At 32.8% G+C, this 22,642-nt stretch overlaps 1 pseudogene; it reads left to right on the forward strand.

The window, feature by feature from the left end:
- Window positions 1–22,642, forward strand: part of LOC114025288 — a 74,666-nt pseudogene that overhangs the window by 46,801 nt on the left and 5,223 nt on the right.

The raw sequence follows: 22,642 nt of genomic DNA on the forward strand, positions 1-22,642 counted from the left end.
AAAGATACTTGAGTGGTTTGTCATTTCCTTCTCCAGCTCATTTTACAGATGAGGAAACTAAGGCAAACAGGTTGAAGTGACTTGCCCAGGGTCACATAGGTAAGGATGTATCTAAGGTCACATTTGAACTCAGGAAGATGAGTTTTCCTGCCTGACTCCAGGCCTAGTGCTCTATCCACTGCAACGCCACCTAGCAGCCCTAATGGAAGCTTAGCTACAAAAAAATATAAAATAGCAGCATTCATTGAATATGAAAACAAGATCTTAGACTTAGACCATCTAATGTCAGAAAATAATTCTGAACAAGCTTTAAAAGAACAATGAAAAAAGAATCCTGGGACAGACAGATTTATGGGAAAATAAAATTAAACTTTGAAAGAATAAGTGATTGTATTACAAAAAATATTCTAAAAAATAAGAAAGGAAATAGTCTACAAAATCATTTTGTAAGATATAGTCCTTAACACATAAATGAGAAGAGTTGAAAAAATAAAAGCACTGGGGCAGAAGGTGGTGAACTGAGATAAGGAGCTGAGACATACACACCTATGATGGGAGTATTTCTGGTGGAAGGTATTTGGTAGCTTTTCGTTTTTGTCCAGTTGTTTTCACAACAACAGAGGTCTATGAAAGGACCTGAATTCAATGTGGTTCTAATAATCTAGAGTCCATAGAAAGTTTTTTTTCCCTTTGAGAGTATTTATCATACCCCATTCCCAGTAAGAAACCATAACAAGGAGGAGAGGGAGGAGAGGGGGCATTGGGAAGACCATATTTTCTCCTCAGGGTCTTAATGGAGCTTATTGGGAGCTTATGTGTTGAGTAGGAGCATATGGCAATTTCAGACTTGGAAAAGGTACTGATTTGTTTGTTTTGACTCTACTTGTTACAAGGGAGGACTTTTCTTTGGGGAGTATGGAGAAGGGAGATTGTGTGTAGTGATAAAGACATTTGAAAAGAAGAGTGCATCAATATAACCTTTAAAAAACACACAAAAGGGGGGTGAAACCAAGATGGCAGAGTGAAAGCTGTGACTTGCTTGAGCTCTCCCCCAAACTCCTCCAAATACCTGTTAAAAAATGTCTCTAAAATTCTAAAGCAGCAGAGCTCACAAAAAGACAGAGTGAAACAAATTTCCAGCCAAAGACAGCCTGGATGGTTGATCAGAAAGGTATATTGTGCCGGGCTGGGAGAGGAACGCAGTTCAGCATAGGTGGCAGGTAAAGACAATGAACTTGGAGCAGGCCTCAGAATTATTATATCACGGGCAGCTGTGGTGGTTTCCAGACTTCTCAACCCAGGAACACCAAAGACAACTTAGAAGGTCAGTGGGAAAAGTCTGTGACTGCAGTGAGAGACAGAAGCTAGGTCTCAGCCTCAAGTCCCCAGCGCGGGCCATGGGTGCCTCCTGATCTTCTGGCCCACAGACTGAAGGGGAATCGAGTGGCTGATCAGAGGGGGATTACAGGGATATCTTTGCAAGAGCTGAGGCAGGAATCTCTTGCTTTGCCCATGCTTGGGTCTGGGTTATAGTTCTGAGGGGCGGTCCTGGGGTGAGAAGGAGTGCTAGCATGGTAGAGCTTGTTGTGGTGGTGGAGAGGAAACACTTTGCCCCTTATCATACCACCTTGAAAGAACTGAAAATTTACAGGTCCCTAGAGGTAGCTCTGAAAACAGCTGTACAAACCCCCGAAGCTTGGGACAGTACATTCTCCACATTGGAAGCAGACTCTTACCTTAACAAAGAGTTTAAACTCAAGTAATTGGCCGGGATCATGAGTAAGCAGCGCAAAAAGAGTCAGACTATATTATCTTACTTTGGTGACAAAGAAGATCAAAACATACAACCAGAAGAAGACAAGAAAGTCAAGACTCGTATGTCTAAAGCCTCTAAGAAAAATATGAATCAGTCCCAGGCCTTGGAAGAGCTCAAAAGGGATTTTGAGAAGCAAGTAAGAGAAGTAGAGGAAAAACTGGGAAGAGAAATGAGAGTGATGCAAGAAAATCATGAAAAACAAGTCAGCAGCTTGCTAAAGGAAACCCAAAAAAATACTGAAGAAAATAACATCTTAAAAAATAGCCTAACCCAAATGGCAAAAGAGGTCCAAAAAGCCAATGAGGAGAAAAATGCCCCAAAAAGCAAAATTGGCCAAATGGAAAAGGAAGTCCAAAAGATTACTGAAGAAAATACTTCCTTAAAAATTAGAATAGAGCAATTGGAAACTAGTGACTTTATGAGAAATCAAGACACTGTAAAACAAATCCAAAAGAATGAAAAATTAGAAAACAATGTGAAATATCTCACTGGAAAAACAACTGACTTGGAAAATAGATCCAGGAGAGAGAATTTAAAAATTATTGGACTATCTGAAAGCCATGATCAAAAAAAGAGCCTAGACATCATCTTTCAAGAAATTATCCAGGAAAACTGCCCTGATATTTTAGAACCAGAGGGCAAAATAGAAATGGAAAGAATCCACCAATCTCCTCCTGAAAGAGATCCCCAAAGGAAAACTCCTAGGAATATTGTAGCCAAATTCCAGAGTTCCCAGGTCAAGGAGAAAATATTACAAGCAGCCAGAAAGAAACAATTCAAGTATTGTGGAAACACAATCAGGATAACACAAGATTTAGCAGCTTCTACACTAAGGGACCGCAGGGCATAGAATATATTCCAGAGGGCAAAGGAGATAGGATTACAATCAAGAATCATCTACCCAGCAAAACTGAGTATAATCCTTCAGGGGAAAAAATGGTCATTTAGTGACATAGAGGACTTTCAAACATTCTTGATGAACAGACCAGAGCTGAATAGAAAATTTGATTTTCAAATACAAGACTCAAGTGGAACATGAAGAGGTAAACAGGAAAGAGAAAATCATTAGAGACTTATTAAGGTTGAACTGTTTACATTCCTGCATGGAAAGATGATATTTGTAATTTATGAGACCTTTGTCAGTATTAGGGTAGTTGGAGGGAAAAATTATATATATGCATAGATAGATAGATAGATAGATAGATAGATAGATAGATAGATAGATAGATAGATAGATAGACAGAGGGCACAGGGTGAGTTGAAGATGAAGGGGTCATATCTGGAGAATAAAATTAAGGGGTGAGAGAGGATTATACTAGGAGAAGGGGAAAGGGAGAGGTAGAACGGGGTAAACTATCTCACAAAAAAAAACAGAAAAGAAAAGGCTCTTACAGTGGAGGGGAAATGGGGGAATGTGAGAGGGAATAAGTGAATCTTATTCTCACAGGATTTGACTTAAGGAGGGAATAACATACACACTCAAATGGGTATGGAAATCTGTGTTACCCTACAGGAAAATGGTGGGGGGGGAGGGAACAAAAGAGTAGGGGGATGATAGAGAGGAGGGCAGATTGGGAAAGGGGGTAATCAGAAGCAAATACTTCTGAGGAGGGACAGGGTCAAAAGAAAGAATAGAATAAATGGGGGGGCAGGATAAGATTAAGGGAAATATAGTTAGTTTTTCACAGCATGTTTACTATGGAAGTGTTTTGCGTTACTGCACATTTATAACCTATATTGAGTTGCTTGCCTTTGCAATGAGGGTGGGTGGGGAGGGAGGAAGGGAGAAAATTTGGAACCCGAAGTTTTAAAAACACATGTTTAAAAAAATGTTTTCACATGCAACTGGGAAATAAGAAATACAGGAAATGGGGTACAAAAATCTATCCTGCCCTACAGGAAAATAGAAAGGGAAGGGGTTAAGAGAAGAGGGGAGAGATAGAAGGGAAGGCAGACTTGGGAAAGGGGTATTCAGAATACATGCCATCTTGGGGTGGGGGGGAGGGGCGAGATGGGGTGAAAATTTGGAACTCAAAACCTTGTGGAAGTAAATGTTGAAAACTAAAAATAAATAAAAATATTTTATAATGTCAAAAAACACATAAAAGAAAAGTTCAGGAGACAGAGTAATCTCATTACTAGCTTGTTAGACAATGTGCTATATTACAAGAGACTATGTAGATGATAGACTATATTACTAAAGAATGTTGATATAAAAATGTTAAATAATATCATAGCAAAAAGGCTATAGCAGTTTATCCAACAAATGATTCCCTATGACCAATATGGATTTACGTGAAGAATATGAGGATGACTGAACATCAGGAAAAAATTTTACATTTAATTTGATTAAAGAACAAAAACACCAGCTACAAATGACGCAATCACTTAACAAGGCACAGAAATAAATTACAACACTCATAAAACCCTACAAAACATAGGAAGAGAAGGGCCATTTTTTGGAATTTGATAAAGAATGTATATGTAGATAGATTTTTAAAATAAAAGGCAGCATTATTTGAAATGGTATATTCCAAATACATTCAGGCACACATTCTCCACTCTCTACCCCCAATTTCCCACTCTTCTTTAACATGGTATTAGAAATACTAGTGCTAGCAAGAAAATGAAAGAAATTAAAGACCTATACATATGTAAGGAAGAGGCAAATTTATACAAAGTTGATGTCAATATGATTATTAATTTAGAATTCAAAATTTAATATGGACTGGAAAAAGAAAGATGAGGAAAAGTGAAGGAAAACTTCTTGGAGAGAAAACAGTGAAAGAAAATGTTGAAAAATTGGGAATGAGGGGAAAAGGATAGGAAAAAATATTTACTTTATAGTCAGGAAAAGAGAATGGACAAAAATGGAGGAGAACGAGGTAGAATAAAAATATAAGCAAATTCAGAGGACTTGCGATCAGGTGGAATAATCAAAGCACATAATCAGAAGAGAGCTGATGGGGAAAACTAGCATCAGAACATTATAAGCAAAATTATATTCAAGTACAAAGTACTGGCTTAACAGATGAAACTCAACACAAAAAAAATCAATGGAGAAAAGCATAAATTTAATGATAAAAAATAAAATATGAATGGATAAAATAATTCAGCAAAGTGAAAGAAATTAAATGAACAAGAACAAAAACCTAACAATATGCTGAATACAAAAACATTTTTAATGCCAAAAAATACATCTCACATGGTTGTGCAGAATGAAAATGCGAAATCAGACACATAACACTTATTAGCTGTGTGACTCTGGGCAAGTCCCTTAACCCCAATTGCCTCACAAAAAAAAAAATGAAAATGAGAGGTTAGATCAAAATTGGCTACAAAATAGTAAATAAATGAAAAAATAGCAAAAAAAAAAATCCAGGGGTTACAACCATGGTATCAGACAAACAAAATTACAGATTGATAATATCCAGAAAGAAAAACAGAGAAACTACTTTACACTTAACAGGAACCAATGAACAAATATCAACAGTAAATATAAATACACAAAGTTGCATGTATAAATTCAAAAGGGAAAAGTTAACAGAATTACAAGAAGATAAAGAGAGCAACACAATAATTGAAGGATCCTTTAATCTTTATCTCTCAAAGATGGACAAAACTAAAAGACAGATTAACAAGAAGAAAAATATAGAATTGTAAGAACCACTGATAGTATAGATGAAAAGTTTCTGTCATCTTACAAATGGGAATATTTAAGATTATGTGTTTTTATTTTATTTACAAACATAGAAGATATGCTAGGGCACAGAGAAGTTATAAATAAATGTTACAAAGCAGACAGAGCAAATAAATAAATAAATAAATATTGTATTTGAAACATGAAAAAAAAATGATTAAGTCAAAGATATAGGCCCAAATGGAGGATTAATTAAGACATCCTGAAAAATGAGTTTGTCAAAGAAGATATCATAGACACCAATTGATAATTATGTGAAAAAGTATAATAATTATGAAAAAACATTCCAAAATTTCTGGAATGCAACGAAACAGGTCCTCTGAACAAAAAATTTCTCTCTTAAAATATATATTAATCAACAAAGAAACAAACCCAAAATAAACACAAGAGGAAATTATGAAAATCAGAATAAAAACAGCTAAAATATAAAACAAAAAGACTATAAAATTAATATGCAAAATCAAAAGTTATTTAAGAATGTGGGGAGGCAGGTAAAAGGTCCATACTCGGTGAAGAATTAATGATATCCTACATAATGACTGTGTTAAAAAACAGAAAAAATTGAGGTGAAAGAGGTTGATAATAATGAGCAAACAACCCCAAATTTCTGGGATGCAACTAAAGCAGTCCACAGAAGAAAAATTGTGTCTCTGAAAATGTACATTATTAAAATGAAAAGAGAGGATTAAAAAAAATCAAAGAAACAAACTCAAAATAAGGGTGAGAGGAAATCTTGAAAATCAGAAGAAAAATGGGTAAAATACAAAATAAAAATATGAGATTCACAAACCCAATCAATAGTTCTATGAAAAGATGGATGTAATTGAAAAAAATAATCTTTTAGCTAATCTGTTAAAAAAAAGAGGGAAGAAAATCAATCTGCTAAATAAAAAATAACAAGGCAAAATCATGGCAGAGGAAAAATAGAAAGAATTGCCATGACATATTACACATAATTAAATGGTAGCACAACTGAGAAATTTAAAGTAGTAGAGGATTATCTATCAAGATATAAAATAGCAAAATGAATAGGATGATCTATCAAAATATAAAATAGCAAAAGGAATAGGACATGAAATCAAGATTTTATACAATCTGTCAGGAAATGAAAGCAAATGAGCTTTAAAGTAACTACAAAAGAAAGAAACTTCTGCTTCTGATGGATTTATGGGTGAATCCTAGAAAACTTGGAAAGAATCATTTTACTACACTGTAGAAATTGTTTTAAAAAGTAATAGAGAGAGGATTCTGGGAAGATGGCAGAACAAGTCAGGGTAAAGCAGGAGCCCAGCCTCAGACAACTTGGCAGGACTTTTTGAAAGACCTGACCTCCAAGGTAGGTGGTTTGGCCAGATTGAAGTACAAATACCTCTGAGTAGATACCCCTGAAATCAACAAACAACAGGCCGGGGGGTGGGGGGGGGTGACAGCTGTGGTGGTAGCCTCAGCTACAGTAACTTTTGCCCCAAGGCCAGCGTTGGGTCAGGTGGCTGGTTGCCCCACCCTCCTCTGATGCTGGGCGGCCTAATGCGGTCCCAAGCTGTGGCCACCGGCAATAAGGAGGCGCAAGCATACCTTGGGGAGTGCTGCGACCGAAGGAGGGCAGAGCTCTGGGGCCGAGGGGAGAGCTGAGTCTTGCGCTTTTCATTTCTCCAGGCGGTGCACAGGGGCCGAGGAATATGGTAAGTCAGGCCCGGGCATAGAGCTCTGAAAAAAAATGCCCACACGAAAAACCTGAAGCTAGAGACATTATCTCCCACACCCCAGGAATAGAGGCTGACTGTAATATAAAGTTAACAGCCGAGAACTAAGCAAAAAAAAAAAATAGTGAGCAAAAGAGAAAGAACTGGACCAGAGAAGGTTACTATAATGATAGAAAAGATCTGGGTTCAAACTCAGAAGAACATAGTGAAGTCAGAATAGCCTACTTCTACTTAAAAGAAAAATGTAAAATGGTCACAAGCCCCCCAAAAGTTCTTGGAAGAGCTTAAAAAGGACTTTAAAAATCAAATAAGAGAGGTTGAGGAAAAATTAGGAAAAAAATTAGAGTAATGCAAGAAAATTATGAAAAGAAAGTCAGTCAATCAATTGGAAAAAGATCTAAAAATTTACAGAAGAAAGTAACTCCTTAAAAATTAAAATTGAGGGGCAGCTAGGTGGCACAGTGGATAGAGCATTGGCCCTGGATTCAAGAGGACCTGAATTCAAATTCGGCCTCAGACACATAACACTTACTAGCTGTGTGACCCTGGGTAAGTCACTTAACCCCATTGCCTATTAAAAAAAAATAAAATAGGGCCAGAGGAAGCTAATGGCTTCAAAAGACACCAAAAATTAAAAAAACAAAATCAAAAGAATGAAAAAATAGAGGAGAATGTGAAACATCTTATTAGAAAAACAACTGCCCTGGAGAACAGATTGAGGAGACAGTGTAAGAATTGTACTACCTGAAAGTCATGATAAAAAAAAAAGAGTCTAGATACTATACCTCAAGAAATTATTAAAGAAACTGCTTTGAAGTTTTAGAACTAGAGGGTAAAATAGAAATCAAAAAACCCCCACTAATTACCACCTGAAAGAGGTCCAAAGATGAAAACTCACAGGAACGTTATAGCTAAATTTTGAAGGTCCCAGGTCGAGAAGATATTTACAAGCAACTAGAAAAAAAATGAAATACTGTGGAGCCATAGTCAAGATAACACAAAATTTGGCAGCATCTACATTACAAGAGTGAAGGATGTGGAGCATATTCTGAAGAGCAAAGGAGCTGAGTTTTCAACCAAGAATAACTTAGCCAGCAAAGCTGAGTGTAACCTTGAATGGGAAAAATAGATATTTAATGAATTAAAGGACTCTCAGATATTTGTGAGGAGATCAGAACTGAACAGCAGGTTTGACCTACAAGAATCAAGAGAAATATAAGAAGGTAAACATTAAAAACCAATTATGAGGGATTTAGTAACGTCAAACTGTTTGCTTCTAACGTGGGGAAATGTTATCTATAACAAGAATATTATCATTACTTGGATAGTTTGAAAGAACATACATAGAAGGCTTGGGGTTGAGTTAAGTATGGTAGGATGGTGTTAAAAAATACAATTGGATAGGGAGAGGTAAAATGGAGCAATTGCCTCATACAAATGACATAAGAATGGAGGAATCATTACAATGGAGGCAGGAGGGTGTGGAGAGCTGGCAGTACTAGAACTTTATTCTCATCAGAACTGGTTAAAAGGGGAATAACATATACATCTAGAAGGGTACAAAGAAAAAGGAAGTTGAGGGGATAGAGTAAGGGTGAGACTCTTAGAAAGGTGTGCAGATCAAGAAATAGGAGGGTAAGGGGAGAGGATAAAGGAGGGATTCTTAGAAGGGGTGGGGATTAGAGAGTCAGTGGTTAGAAGTAAATTAGAGGTCTGAGGAGGGATAGGGTAAAAAGAGAAGGATAAACAGTGACAAAAAATAGGATGGAGGGAAATGCACAACTAGTAATTATAACTTTGAATGTGAATAGAATGAACTCACCCATAAAATAGAAGCAGATGTTAGAGTGCAATTAATTAAAAAAAACTAGAAAAAAATTAAAAATCCCCAGTTAAATTGGAAATCCTAAAAATTAAAGGTGATTTTGATAAAGTTGCATGTAAAAAAACCCATTGAATTAATAAATAAAACTAGGAGTTGCTTTTATGAAAAAAAAACACAATAAAATAGATAAACCATTGGCTAATATGATTAAAAAAGAGAAGAAAATCAAGTCACTAGTATCAAAATGAAAAGGATAAATATATCACTAATGAAGATGAAATCAAAGCAATTATTAGAAGTTATTTTGCCTAGTTATATGCCAATGAATTTAACAATTTAAGTGAAATGGAAGAATACTTACAAAAATATAAGCTATCTAGATTAACAGAAGAGGAAATAGAATATCTAAATAAACTTATTTTAGAAAAAGAAATTGAATAGCCCATCAATGAGTTTCCTTAGAAAAAAGCATCAGGACCAGATAGATTTACAAGTGAATTCTACAAACATTTAAAGATCAACTAATTCCAATATTAAATAAATTTGGAATAATAGACAAAGAAGGAGTCCTACCAAACTCCTTTTATGAAACACATATGGTGCTGAAAACCTAAGGAAGAGCAAAAACAGAAAAAGAAAATTATAGAACAATTTTACTAGTGAATATGGGTGCAAAAATCCTAAATAAATTACTACCTAGGAGACTACAACAATATATCACAAAGATTATATATTGTGACCAACTGGGATTTATCCCAGGAACGTAGGGATGGTTTAACAGAAAGAAAACTATTAGCATAATTGATTCTATTAATAACAAAAGTAAAAAAAAAATCAATAGATACAGAAAAAGCTTTTTGACAAAATACAATATTCATTTGTATTAAAAACACTTGAACGCAAAGGTATAAATGGATTTTTCCTTAAAATGATAAGAAAAATCTACCTAAAATCATCAACAAGCATTATTTATAATGGGGATAAGCTATAAGCCTTCCCAATAAGATCAGGAGTGAAACAAGGATGCCCATTATCACCAATATTATTCAGTATTATATTAGAAATGCTAGCAATAGCAATAAGAGAAGAAAAAAATTGAAGGAATCACAATGCACAGTGAGGTAATAGAATTATTTCTTTTTGCAGATGATATGATCATATACTTGGAAAATTCTAGAGATTCAACTAAAAAGTTAGTTGAAACAATTAATAATTTTAGCAAAGAAGCAGGATATAAAGTAAACCGGCATAAATCATCAGCATTTCTATATATCACCAACAAAACCCTGCAAAAAGACATAGTAAGAGATACCCCATTTAAAATAACTGTAGACAGTATAAAATACCTGGAAGTATACCTGCCAAGACAAATTCAGGAACTACATGAATATAATTATAAAATACTTTGTGTACAAATAAAATCAGATTTGAATAATTAGAGAAATATAAATTGTTCATGGTTAGGCAGAGCCAACATATTATATTTCACTGCATAATTGTCCCCACTACATAATCGTTACACCCCATTTTTTAGTCCAAAAATTGGTTTATAACCTTTTATCACGTAATCATCTCAAGGTGTAAGTCTGTTTGTTAGGCCACTTAAAAGGTAAACAGAGCAGCAATGTATTCACTAGTGGCATATGGATATGCATTTATCTTCCCCATTGTGAGCCATAAGCCTAGAATTCTTAGTGCACCAACATTGTCAGTATATTTCTGAAAGCTAACTCATGTGGTTTGTTTAGAGCGCTGCAGTACTAATGGTATTGTCCCTCAACCCAATGAAGAACTGTTAGGGGCAAGGGGAGCGGGTAGGCAGGCAAAGCTGCCATGAGTAAATCATGTGACATGGTAAGACTTGCATCTTCCCATGCTAGCTAAACTGCATGGTTCGTCTGCCAGAGATACATTAATGTGAGAAGCATTTCTTTCTGATTACGGGTAAATGTAAAAACTATTCTGTAGTCTTTAAACTGAAAGTGATTGTGTTCACTAAACATCATGGGAACAAAGTTGCAGAAAGAAAGTTTTCAGTGAGTGAAAAGTTGGTGTGAGGTTGGTGGAAACTAAAAGACAAGTAATACCGCAACAATTTAAAAAAAATTAGCTTCCCATAATGGTTGCACCCCACCTTTTTTTTGCAAAAATTGGTATAAAATCTGTGCCAATTATGTGGTGAAATACAAGTAGTAAAAATGACGATCTACCTAAACTCATCTACTTGTTCAATGCCATCTCAATTAAATTACCAAATGAAAATTTTTTATTGAGCCAGTAAGAATAATAACAAAATTCATTTGGTAGGGCAAAAGGTCAAGAATATAAAAATAATTAATGAAAAAACGTAAAGTAAGGAGGTTTTAGCAGTACCAGATCTTAAACTATATTATAAGGCAGTAGCTAAGAAATAGAAAGGTGGATCAGTGGAATAGAGTAGACATATAATACGCAATTATAAATAATTATAGTAATCTTGTGTTTAAAGATTTAAATTTTTGGGATAAGAATTCACTATCTGTTAAATATTATTGGGAAAATTGGAAAGCAGTCTGGAAGAAATTGCGTATAGACCAATATCTTATATCATTTACCAAGATAAGGTCAAAATGGATACATGACCTAGATATAAAGGGAGGTATCATAAGAAAATTAGAACAAAATGGAACATATTACCTATCAGACTTAGGGATAGGAGACTTTATGAATAAACGAGAGATAGACAACATTGTGAGATGTAAAATGGGTAATTTTGATTACATTAAATTAGAAGGATTTTGTACAAATAAAAGCAATGTAGCCAAAATTAGAAGGAAGGTAGAAAATTGGGGAAAATTTTTTATACACAGTTGTTCAGATAAAAAAAGACATAGGCCTAAATGATGTATTATTAATGAGATCCTGAATAATAAGTGGTTTAAAGAACAAATCATAGAAAAATAATTCTACAAAAGACAATAAAGATCAGAAAACAACCCAAAATTTTAGCATATAGCTAGGTAATTAATATAGGAGATGCAAGCAAAACATATTGACCCAAATGGAGGACTAATCATACCCTCAAAAATGAATTAGTCAAAGAACAAATCTTAGAAACAAATTGATAATTATGTGAAAAAGGTATAACAATGATAAAAAAATTATTGCAAAATTTCTGGAATGCAGCTAAAAGCAGACCTCAGAAACAAAAATCTTATCTCTGAAAACATACATAAATAAAATAGACAAACAATGACCTGAAAAGACAAATTAAATAACAAGAAAATCCATAAAGAAACAAATTCAAAAGAAATACAAGAGGAAATTATTAAAGTCAGAAGTCAGACAGTTGCAATATAAAACAAAAAGACTATAGACATATAAAATTTTAAATTGTTTAAAATTGTAAAAATTGAAATATGTATAGCTAATCTGATTAGGAGGAGAGAAGAAAATCAACTTGCCAGAATAAAAAATGACTAAGGCAAAACCCTACAAAAGAGAAATAAAGATTTTTCGTAACTCAATGTACATATAAGTGCATGCTAAGCACAACTAAGGATTTTGAAGAAATTGATGCTAATCTACCAAAATATTAAATAGCAAAAACCAATAGGACATGAAGTTAAGATCTTACACAATCTATTGTCAGAAAATTAAATTAAGTGAGTTTTGAAGGAATTATGAAAGAAACCTCTTTTCCCAGTGGATTTATAGATGAATATTATTATACTTTTAAGGAACAATTAATGATGATAGAAATTATTCTAAGAAATTGAGAAAGAAAAATCTGCAAAAATCCTTTTCTATGATAAGAGTCCTGATTTAAAAAAATCAGGGAAAGAGAAATATAGACTATATTGCTAAGGAATATTGAGTTAAATTAATTTAATGAGATTTTTCTAAAGACTGTAGCAATATATTCAATAAATTATTCATTATGACCAAGATGGATTTACAAAAGGGATACAAGGATGACTGAACATTAGAAAAAACATTTCAGATAACTAACTATATTAGAAAACAAAAATGCCACTCTAAATTTAGGTGATTATATGACAAGTTGCATAAAAAGGTTTTGACAAAGTACAACAAAACATAGGGAAGAAGGACACATTTTTAATCTGATAAAGGGTATATATATCATCCCCCAAGAGGTAGTAAAGTTTCCAATGTTAAAACACTATAATTTATTCCTAATAAACACAGGAATAAAGCAAGGATCTTTCTTTTTTCACTATAAGTTCGCATAATAGTTTCAGAAATGTTAGTGCTAGAAATAATTCAAAATAAAGAAATTAAAGGTACACACATGGGTAAATAAGAGACAAAATTATACCTGTGTGTTGACACAATAATAATTTACTTAAAATTCAAAACTCAAAATAGACTAGAAATAAAAAAAAATAATGAGGATGACAAAATCAAGGAAAAATTTTTGGAAAGGAAATCAGTGAAAGAAAATGATAAACTTGGAAAGAAAATGATAGAAGATTTTTAACTACTCATTTTAATGGTCTAGGAAAGAGAATGGACAAAAATGGCCAGATAGACAGATAATAATAATAATAATAGATGCCGTTTATATAGCATTTATTATGTGCCAGGCACTGTACTAAGTATTTTATAAATATCTCATTTGATCCTCATAACAACCATGTGAGGTAGGTTCTGTTATCTCCATTTTGCAGTTGAGGAAACCGAGGCAAACAGAGATCATGTGATATGCCCAGGGTCACACAACTAAGTGTCTAAAGCCAGATCTGACCTCAGTTCTTCTTGACTCTAGGCCAACTATCCATTGTATCACCTAGCTGCCCCATGGAAAGATAATGGAAATTCAAAGAATTTGGGTTAGGGCAAACATATCAAACAAAGGATCAGGACAGAGCCTATGGGGTTAATTAGTGCTAAGATATTATTAACAAAATATTTACAGGTATAAAATAATAATAAAGGAAGAGGATAATCCCTGAAAAAGGATAACACAAATATAATAAATAATATAATATAAATATAATAAAGAGAAATTTGATCATGAGTGGATTTTAAGTAATGCAATGAAGTGAAAGAGATTGAATGGATAAAGAACTCAAACCCAACAATCTGTTGTATATAAGAAACCCATCTAAAATACTTACACAGAATGAAAATGAGAGGTTAGATCAAAACTCACTACACAGCATGTGATTTTAAAAAAAGGAGGAATTCAGAAGAAGCAAAAATTAAGACTAAAATATCAGGAGAGAGAAACACAGAAATGACCTTATGCTTAAAGGAAACATAATTAATGAACCAATATTAATACTTACGTGTAAATTAAAAAAGAAAATGTGAACAGGATTAGAAAAAGACAGGCAGCAATTAAGTTTAGGATGCTTTAATGTCCACTTTTCAAAGATGCACACATGTAAAAGAAAGATAAATGAATAGAAAATAGACAATATAACAAAACATTGATGTTGGAGCTGAAAGACTTTAATCTTCTGAGTGGAAACATTAAAGATAATATATGTTTCCCAGTAATAGGTGATATGTAGAAAATGTGCTAGGCCACAGAGAAGTTATTAGGAAATGTTATAAAGTTAAAATTGTAAACATATCCATTACAGGTGAAAATAACAACAAAAGTAGTCCTTAATAAAGGGGAGTCAAGCAAAAGATCCAGATTCAATGGAGAATTCATAATGACATCATGTATAATGAGTGGATTAAAAAACTTACTAAAGAGAGAAAATTGATATGAAAGAAGATGATAATAAAGAGCCAACAGCCTCAAATTTCTGGGATGCAACTAAAGTAGTCCTCAGAGGAAAAATCATATCTCTGAAAATGTATGTTAATAAAATTAAAGAAGGGGTTAATGATCTAAAGAGGTAATTTAAAAAGGGAAAATCAACAAAGAAACCCAAAATAAGCATGAAAGGAAATCTTGAAAAGTAGAAGAGAAATAAATAAAATACCAAAAAAGTGATAACATTCACAAAACAACTAAAAGTTCTTTGAAAAAAAATAGACATAATTGAAAAGTAATCTTTAATCTGATCAAAAAAAGGAGGTAGGGAAATCAAATTGCTAAACTAAAAAATAACAAGGCAAAATCATAGCAGAGGAGAATTAGAAAGAAGTTTTATAGCTTAGCATACACAATTACATGCAAGCACAACAGAGAATTTAAAATGAATGGAAGCTTATCTACCAAAATAGAAAATAGCCAAATTAATAGGATGTGAAATAGAGAACTTAAAAGATCTAATGTCAAAAAATGAAATTGAATGAACTTTAAAGTTACTACAAAAGCAGGAAAACTGTGTTCCTGATGGATTTATGGGTGAATACCGTGAAACTTTTAGAGAATAATTTGCCACACTACAGAAATTATTTTTAAAATGAGTTAGAAGACAGTCTAATAAAATCCTTTTACATGATAATAATTACTGATAAAAAACCCACAAGAGAATAAAGCAAAGAAGAGCTATAGACTAGACAACTAATGAATATTAAGTAAAAAAAAAATTAGAGTCCAACAGAAAGACTACAAAAGTGGTTTCAAACTCAAATAGAAACAGACTAAACAAATATATACATATATGTACGTATTTATGGGTAAATACTATCAAACATGTAAAGAACAAGCAATCATATTACAAGGATTATTCTATTCTAAAAAAATGACAAAGGAAAGAAGTCTACAAAATCCTGTTATAATACACACATATATGTATATGTTTGTTTAGTTTCTTTGTTTCTATACACACATGCACAAAGGCACACACTATTAGATTCAAAAAATGGCCCATCTCTTCTTGTGTTTTACAGGATTTTCAGCACAATTGAGTGTTGTGTTTTTTCAGCTTTTTTCTGTATCTCATCAAATAATCATGTGATTTGGAACTGGTGTTTTTGTTTTTTTTTTTAATATAGGTTAAATGTTTTTCCTAATGTTCAATCATCTTTGTATCCTTTGCATAAATCCAATTTAGTCATAGTGAATAATTAATTGGATATACTTCTTTAGCCTTTTTGCTATGATATTTAACTTTTTTATAACAACATTCTTCAGTAATAGTCTATCATTGTTCTTTGATTTATTCTTCCATAGTTGTTTTTTTGTAGGGGGGGGAGGACTTTATCTTATAATAGGATTTTGTAGACTTTTCTTTCTTATCTTTTTTAGAATAGAATAAGTTTTGTAAAAGGATTATTTGTTCTTTAAAATGCTTGATCGTATTTACCCATAAATCCATTAACTAATCTAATCCTAAAGACAAAGGAGAAAAACAAGATGGCCAAAATGAAACATGAACAGGGCAAAATCACAGCAGAGAAATAGAGAATTGTTATAATCAAGTGTACGCAATTACATGGTAGCACAACTGAGACTTCAAAAGAAATAGAAGCTTAGCTACAAAAAATATCAAGTAGCAGCATTAATAGAACCTGAAAACGAAATCTTAGACCTTATAATGTCAGAAAATGAAATCTTAGACCACGTAATGTCAGAAAGTGAAACCAAATCTGGGAACCAATGGGTTTATACCATCAGATTTTGAAAGAAAAAATAATCACATTACTAAAAATAATTCTAAAAGAGATGAGAAAGAAAACAGTCTACAAAATCCTTTTTATAAGATATAGTCTCAAAAAACTAAGGAAGAATTAAAAATTGAGGGATTATGGTGAAAGGTATCAAACCGAAATTTGTTGTTGTTCAGTCCTTTCAATTGTGTCCAACTTGTTGTGTACAGCTGAGAAATGCACACCTGAGTTGGGAGCATTTCATGTAGAAGGCATTCAGTAGCTTTTTGTTTATGTTAAATTTTTGTTGTTGCATTTTTTCCACCTTACCTGTTTAGAGTAGAAAGGTCTGTGAAATGACCTGATTTCAATAGAAGGAGAACATAGTTTCTCTTCAGAGTATTAGCAGAGCTCATTGTAAAAAGATTTATTGGACTAGATATGCAGAATGAGCCATACTTTTGAGACTCTGAAAAGGTGTTGATTTGTTTGATTTGACTCTACTTGTTACAAGGAAGGGCTTCCATTTAGGGAGTATGGAGAACGGAGATTGTGTATAGTGATAAAGATGTTTGGAAAGAAAAGCGCATCAATTAACATTTTAAAAATACACAAAAGAAAGGTCTTAACTTGTTAGAAAATATACTATATTTTATATATATAATATATATAGTATATTCTACACTATATTATATATAGTATATTCTATATATAGAAGATAGTACTAAAGAATGTTGATATAAAGAAATTTAAATAACATCATAATAAAAAGGCTATAATATCCAATAAACTATTCACTGTGACCAAATTGGATTTGTAGGAGGGATACAAGGATGATTGAACATTAGGAAAATTACTTGACATATTTAATATAATAATTTAACATTAAAATATTTAACTTAAAATTAAATTAATTATCTATTTTGATAATTTTATATTTTATGTATTTAAATGTTTTCAATTTATATAATTTAGCAATTAGTTTTAATAATGAATTATGTTTTAAAAAAATACCAGCTCCAAATCATGACTATTTGACAAGACACTGAAAAAGCCTTTGAAAAGATAACAATGCTCATCTGTGTTGAAAACCATAAAAACCTAGGAAGAGAAGAGCCATTTATGTATTTCAAAACAAAAAGTAGCATTATTTTAAATGGTAAATAATAGAAGCATTCCTATTACATAGAGGGATGAAGCAAGGATGCATTCTCCCCCTGCCCCCAATTTCCCACTATTCTTTGACATAGATCTGGAAATGCCACTGCTAGCAATAAGAAAAAGAAAGAAATTAAGGACTTAAACACACAAAGAGGACACAAAATTATACCTATTTAGTGACACATCTGTGGTCTTTAACTTAGAATGCAAAATTCAAAATGGAATGGAAAAGGATAAATAGTGAAGGGGAAAAGCAAAGAAAAACTTAGAAAGGAGAACAGTGAAAGAAAGTAAAAAAAATAGATGATGAGGGAAAAAGGAGATGAAAGATGCTGAAGTGTTTACTTTATGTACAGGAAAAGAGAATGGACAAAAATAGTGTAGAGAGATAGATGGATAGAGAAAAATAATAAAATATAAATAAATTAGGAGAATTTGGGATAGGGAAGACAATTCAGAGCAGGCAATCAAAACAGAGTCTGTGGGGCAGACTAGCATCAGAGCATTAGGAGCAGAACTATTTGCAAGTACAAAGTACTGACTTAATAGAGAAAGCAGATAAAACTAAAAAAAAATCTAATGGGAAGAAAACATAAGTCTAATGATCAAAAATGCAGCAGAAGAGTGTTAAAGCTAAAGCTTAACAATATTCTGAATACAAAAAAAACCCCACCAAACATATAAAATATCATACAGAGTGAAAATGACAGGCTAGGTCAAAACTGGCTATGAGATAGGTGATAAGAGAAAGAAAGAAAAGAAAGAAAAAAGAAAGATAGGATGAAAGAAAGAAAGAGAGAGGGGGGAGAGAGAGGGAGAGAGAGAGGAGGGAGGGAGAGAGATAAACAGAGACAGAGACAGGGAAGGAGAGAAGGAATGGAGGAAGAAAGGAAGGAAGAAAGAAAGGAAGAGAAAAAAGCTGGAGTTTCAACCAAGGTATCAGAGAAACAAAAAGATACATAACATTAAGAGAGAAAAACATAGAAACTACTTTCCATTTAAAGGAATCAAAGCCAATGAATGAATATCAATACAAAAATATGGAGAAAATAGCATAAAGTCAAATTCAAATGGGAAAACTTAACTGAATTACAAGAAGACATATATAGCAACTTAATAATGCAGGACACACTTTAATGTTCATCACTGAAAGATAGACGAATCTCAAGGAAAGATAAATAGGAAAGAAAATATAGAACTGAAAAAACCATTCATTTAAGAATTGACAGGTTTCTGTCATTTTACAAATGGGAACATAAAAAATTATATGTGATTTTTAGTACCCGGTGATAAGTTTACAAAAATAGGAGATATGCCAGGGCAAAGAATAGTTCTAAGGGAATGTTACAAAGTAGAAAGAGTGAAGACATATATTGCACTTGATCACATTTTGAAACTCATCATTAATATAGGAGATGTAAGCAAAAGCTATAGGCCCAAAAGGAAGATTAATCATGACATCCTGAAAAATGAGTTAGTCAAAGAACAAATCATGGAAACAAATTGATGATTATGTAAAAAAAAAAGTATAATAATGATGGAAAAACATTTCAAAATTTCTGGATTGCGGCTAAAGCAATCCTCAGACTGAAAAGAAAGCCAACTTATCTCTGAAAACATACATTAAATAGAGGAACAATGAATTGAACTGCCATATTAAATAAGAAGAAAATCAACAAAGAAACAAGCCCAAAATAAACACAAGACGAAATTATGATATTCAGGGAAATGGCTAAAATATTTTTAAAAGGCTATAGAACTGACATGCAAAATTAAAAGTTCTTTGAAAAGATGGTCAAAACTACGATTGCACATGTATAACCTATATCAGATTGCTAGCCGTCTTGGGGAGGAGGGCGGGGAAGGTGGAAGGGAGAAAAATTTGGAACTCAAAATCTTATAAAAAAATGAATGTTGAAAATTGTCTTTACGTGTAATTGAAAAAAGTACTATTAAAATAAATGCTTATTGAATTAAAAAAAAGAAAAGATGGTCAAAATTGCAAAACTTTTAGCTAATCTAATCAGAAAGAGGAGGGAAGGAAATCAAATTGTCAGAATAAAAATGACCAAGGCAAAACCACAACGAGAGAAATAAAGAACTTTTATAACCTAATGTTTACACAAGTACAATGTAGCACAATTGAGAATTTCAAAGAAATGGAGGCTTATCTCCCAAAATATAAAATAGCAAAAAGAATAGGACATGAAATCAAGATCTTACCTAATCTATTATTAGAAAATGAAATTGAGTGGGATTTATGAAATTATGAAAGAAAGAAACCTCTGGTTCAAATGGATTTATGGGTGAATTCTATCACACTTTTAAAGAATAATTAATTATAATATATAACACATTCTGAAAAAAGAGAAGACAAAGAGTCTATCAAAATCCTTTTATTAGAGTCCTGATAAGGAACATGAAGAGAATAAAGGAAAGAAGAGAAATATAAACTATATTAGTATTGAATATTGATTCAAAATAGTTAAGATCCTAGTAAAATGACTACATCAATATATCTGGTAAATTGTTCACTATGTCTCTGTCATATTTTATTGAGGGATACATAGATGATTTAACATCAGGAAAAAATTTTGGTATAAATTCATCATATATCTTTTAAAATCATCAAGCCTCATCATCGCATGGAAAAAATATGGAAAAAAGCCTTTGAAAAAGCATGACTGTCATTCATGTTGAAACCCCTACAAAAATAGGAAGAGAATTGCAATTTTTAATATGATAAAGCTCATATATTTCCAACCAAAAGGTAGCATCATGTCCAATGGCAAAATTTTAGGAGTCTTAATAAATGCAGGAATTAAGTAAGGATGCTACCCTCACTCCCCCATTTCCCACTGTTATTTCACACAAGAGTTCTAGAAGTGCCAGTGCTAGCAAAACAAAAACTTAAAGATATAAACACAGGCAAAGAGGAGAAAAAAGTGTACCTATTTAGTGATAATATGGAGGTTTACTTAGAATTCAAGATTCAAAAAACATACTGAAGGAAAGCTAAATAAAGAGAAAGACAAAGCAAAGTAAAACTTCTTTGAACAGAGAGCAGTGATAGAAAATGACAAAAAATGATAAAGTGGCAGGGATGAGGGGAAGAGGACAGCAAAGATTCTCAACTACTCACTTTCCTGGATAAGGAAAGTGAACAGAGGAAAGTGGGTGAAAAATTGATAAATAGACATGAAATAGATAAAATAAAAATAAAAGTGAATTCAGAGAACTTGGGATAGGGCAGACAAGTTGGATCAGTTGATCAGTGGGGTAGACTGGCATCAAACTATTAGTTGCAAAATTATATGCTGATACAAAGTACTAATTTATTAGAGGAAGCAGAAAAAATCAATACAAAAAATTAAGGAAAACACAGGACTCATGATCAAAAATTTCAATAGGAATGGATGAAATAATACTGCAAAAGGAAAGAGAATGATGAATAAGAACCCAAACCAAACAATTTCCAGGATACCAAAAAACCCATCTAAAATATTCATACAGAATGAAAATGAGAGGTTTAATGAAAATTGGCTATACAAAAAAAGTAGGAGTTGCAACCATAGTATCAGACAAACAAAAATAAGAGTTGTATCCAGAGAGAGAAACAAAGAAACTACTTTCTTATTAAAGGAACCAAAGTCACTGAATGAATGCCAATTGTAAACACATAAGTACAAAATCACGTAACATGTAAATTCAAAAGCAAACAGTTAATGACATAATACATTTTACAACAGTAAAATGACATGGATAGTAACACAGTAATTACAGGACACTTTAATGGTCATCTTTCAAAGATGGACAAATCTAAACAAAAAAATAAACAAGAAATATTGACCTGAACAAGCTATTTGTTAGAGCTAAAAAGGTTTCTCGTATCTTAACAAATGGGAATATTAGAGATTATATATGGTTTTTCAGTACCAGATGATATCTTTACAAAAAGAGAAGATATGCTAGGTCATAAATATGTTATAAATGAGTGTTACAAAATAGAAAGAGTAAGAACATATATTGCAATTGACAACATCAAAAATACTCATTAATAAAGGAGACTGAAGCAAAAGAATTTAGGCCCAAATGGAAGATTAATAATGACATCCTGAAAAATGAGTTGTTTAAAGGAGAAGTCATAGAAACAAATTAATAATTACACAAAAAAGTAAAATTACAATGAGAAAACATTAAAATTTTAGGGTTTCATCAAAAGCAGCCTTCAGAGTGAGGAAAATTCATATCTCTGCAAAAATACATTCTTTAAAGAGAAGAAGAAGGGATCAACCAATAAACATTTATTAAGCTCCTGCTCTGTGCCAGGCACTATGTTAAGTCCTCAGATACAAAGAGGCAAAAGATGGTCTCTGCCCTCAAGGAGCTTACAATCTAATAGGAGAGACAACATGCAAACAAATATACACAAAGCAAGATATATACAAAATAAATAGGAAATAATTAACAGTATGAAGGCACTGGAATTAAGAGAGTCTGGGAGAAGCTTCCTGTAAAAGATGCAGTTTTACTTAGAATTTAAAGAAAGTCAGGGAAGTCAATAAGCAGAGATGAAGAAACAGAGCATTCTAGCTAGATGTAGAGGACAGCCAGAGGAAATGCTCAGAATTTAGAGGAAGAGTGTCTACTTCATGGAATAGCCAGGAGGCCAGTGCCACTGGATCAAAGACAACATGGTGGTGGGGGTAATGTGTAAGAAGACTGGAAAGGTAGGAGGGGGCTAGGTTCTGAAGGGCTTTGAATGTCAAACAGGATTTTATATTTGATGCTGGAGGCAACAGGCAGCCATTGGAGTTTATTGAGTAAGGTCAGTGATGTAGTTGGACCTGTGCTTTAGGAAAATTACTCTGGTGGCTGAATGGAAGACAGACGAGAATAGGGAGAGACTTTAGGCAGGCAGAGCCACCAACAGGCTATTC

Source organism: Vombatus ursinus, unplaced genomic scaffold, assembly GCF_900497805.2.
Source record: "Vombatus ursinus unplaced genomic scaffold, bare-nosed wombat genome assembly UNPS02004596.1, whole genome shotgun sequence".
NCBI classification, from domain to species: Eukaryota; Metazoa; Chordata; class Mammalia; order Diprotodontia; family Vombatidae; genus Vombatus; species Vombatus ursinus.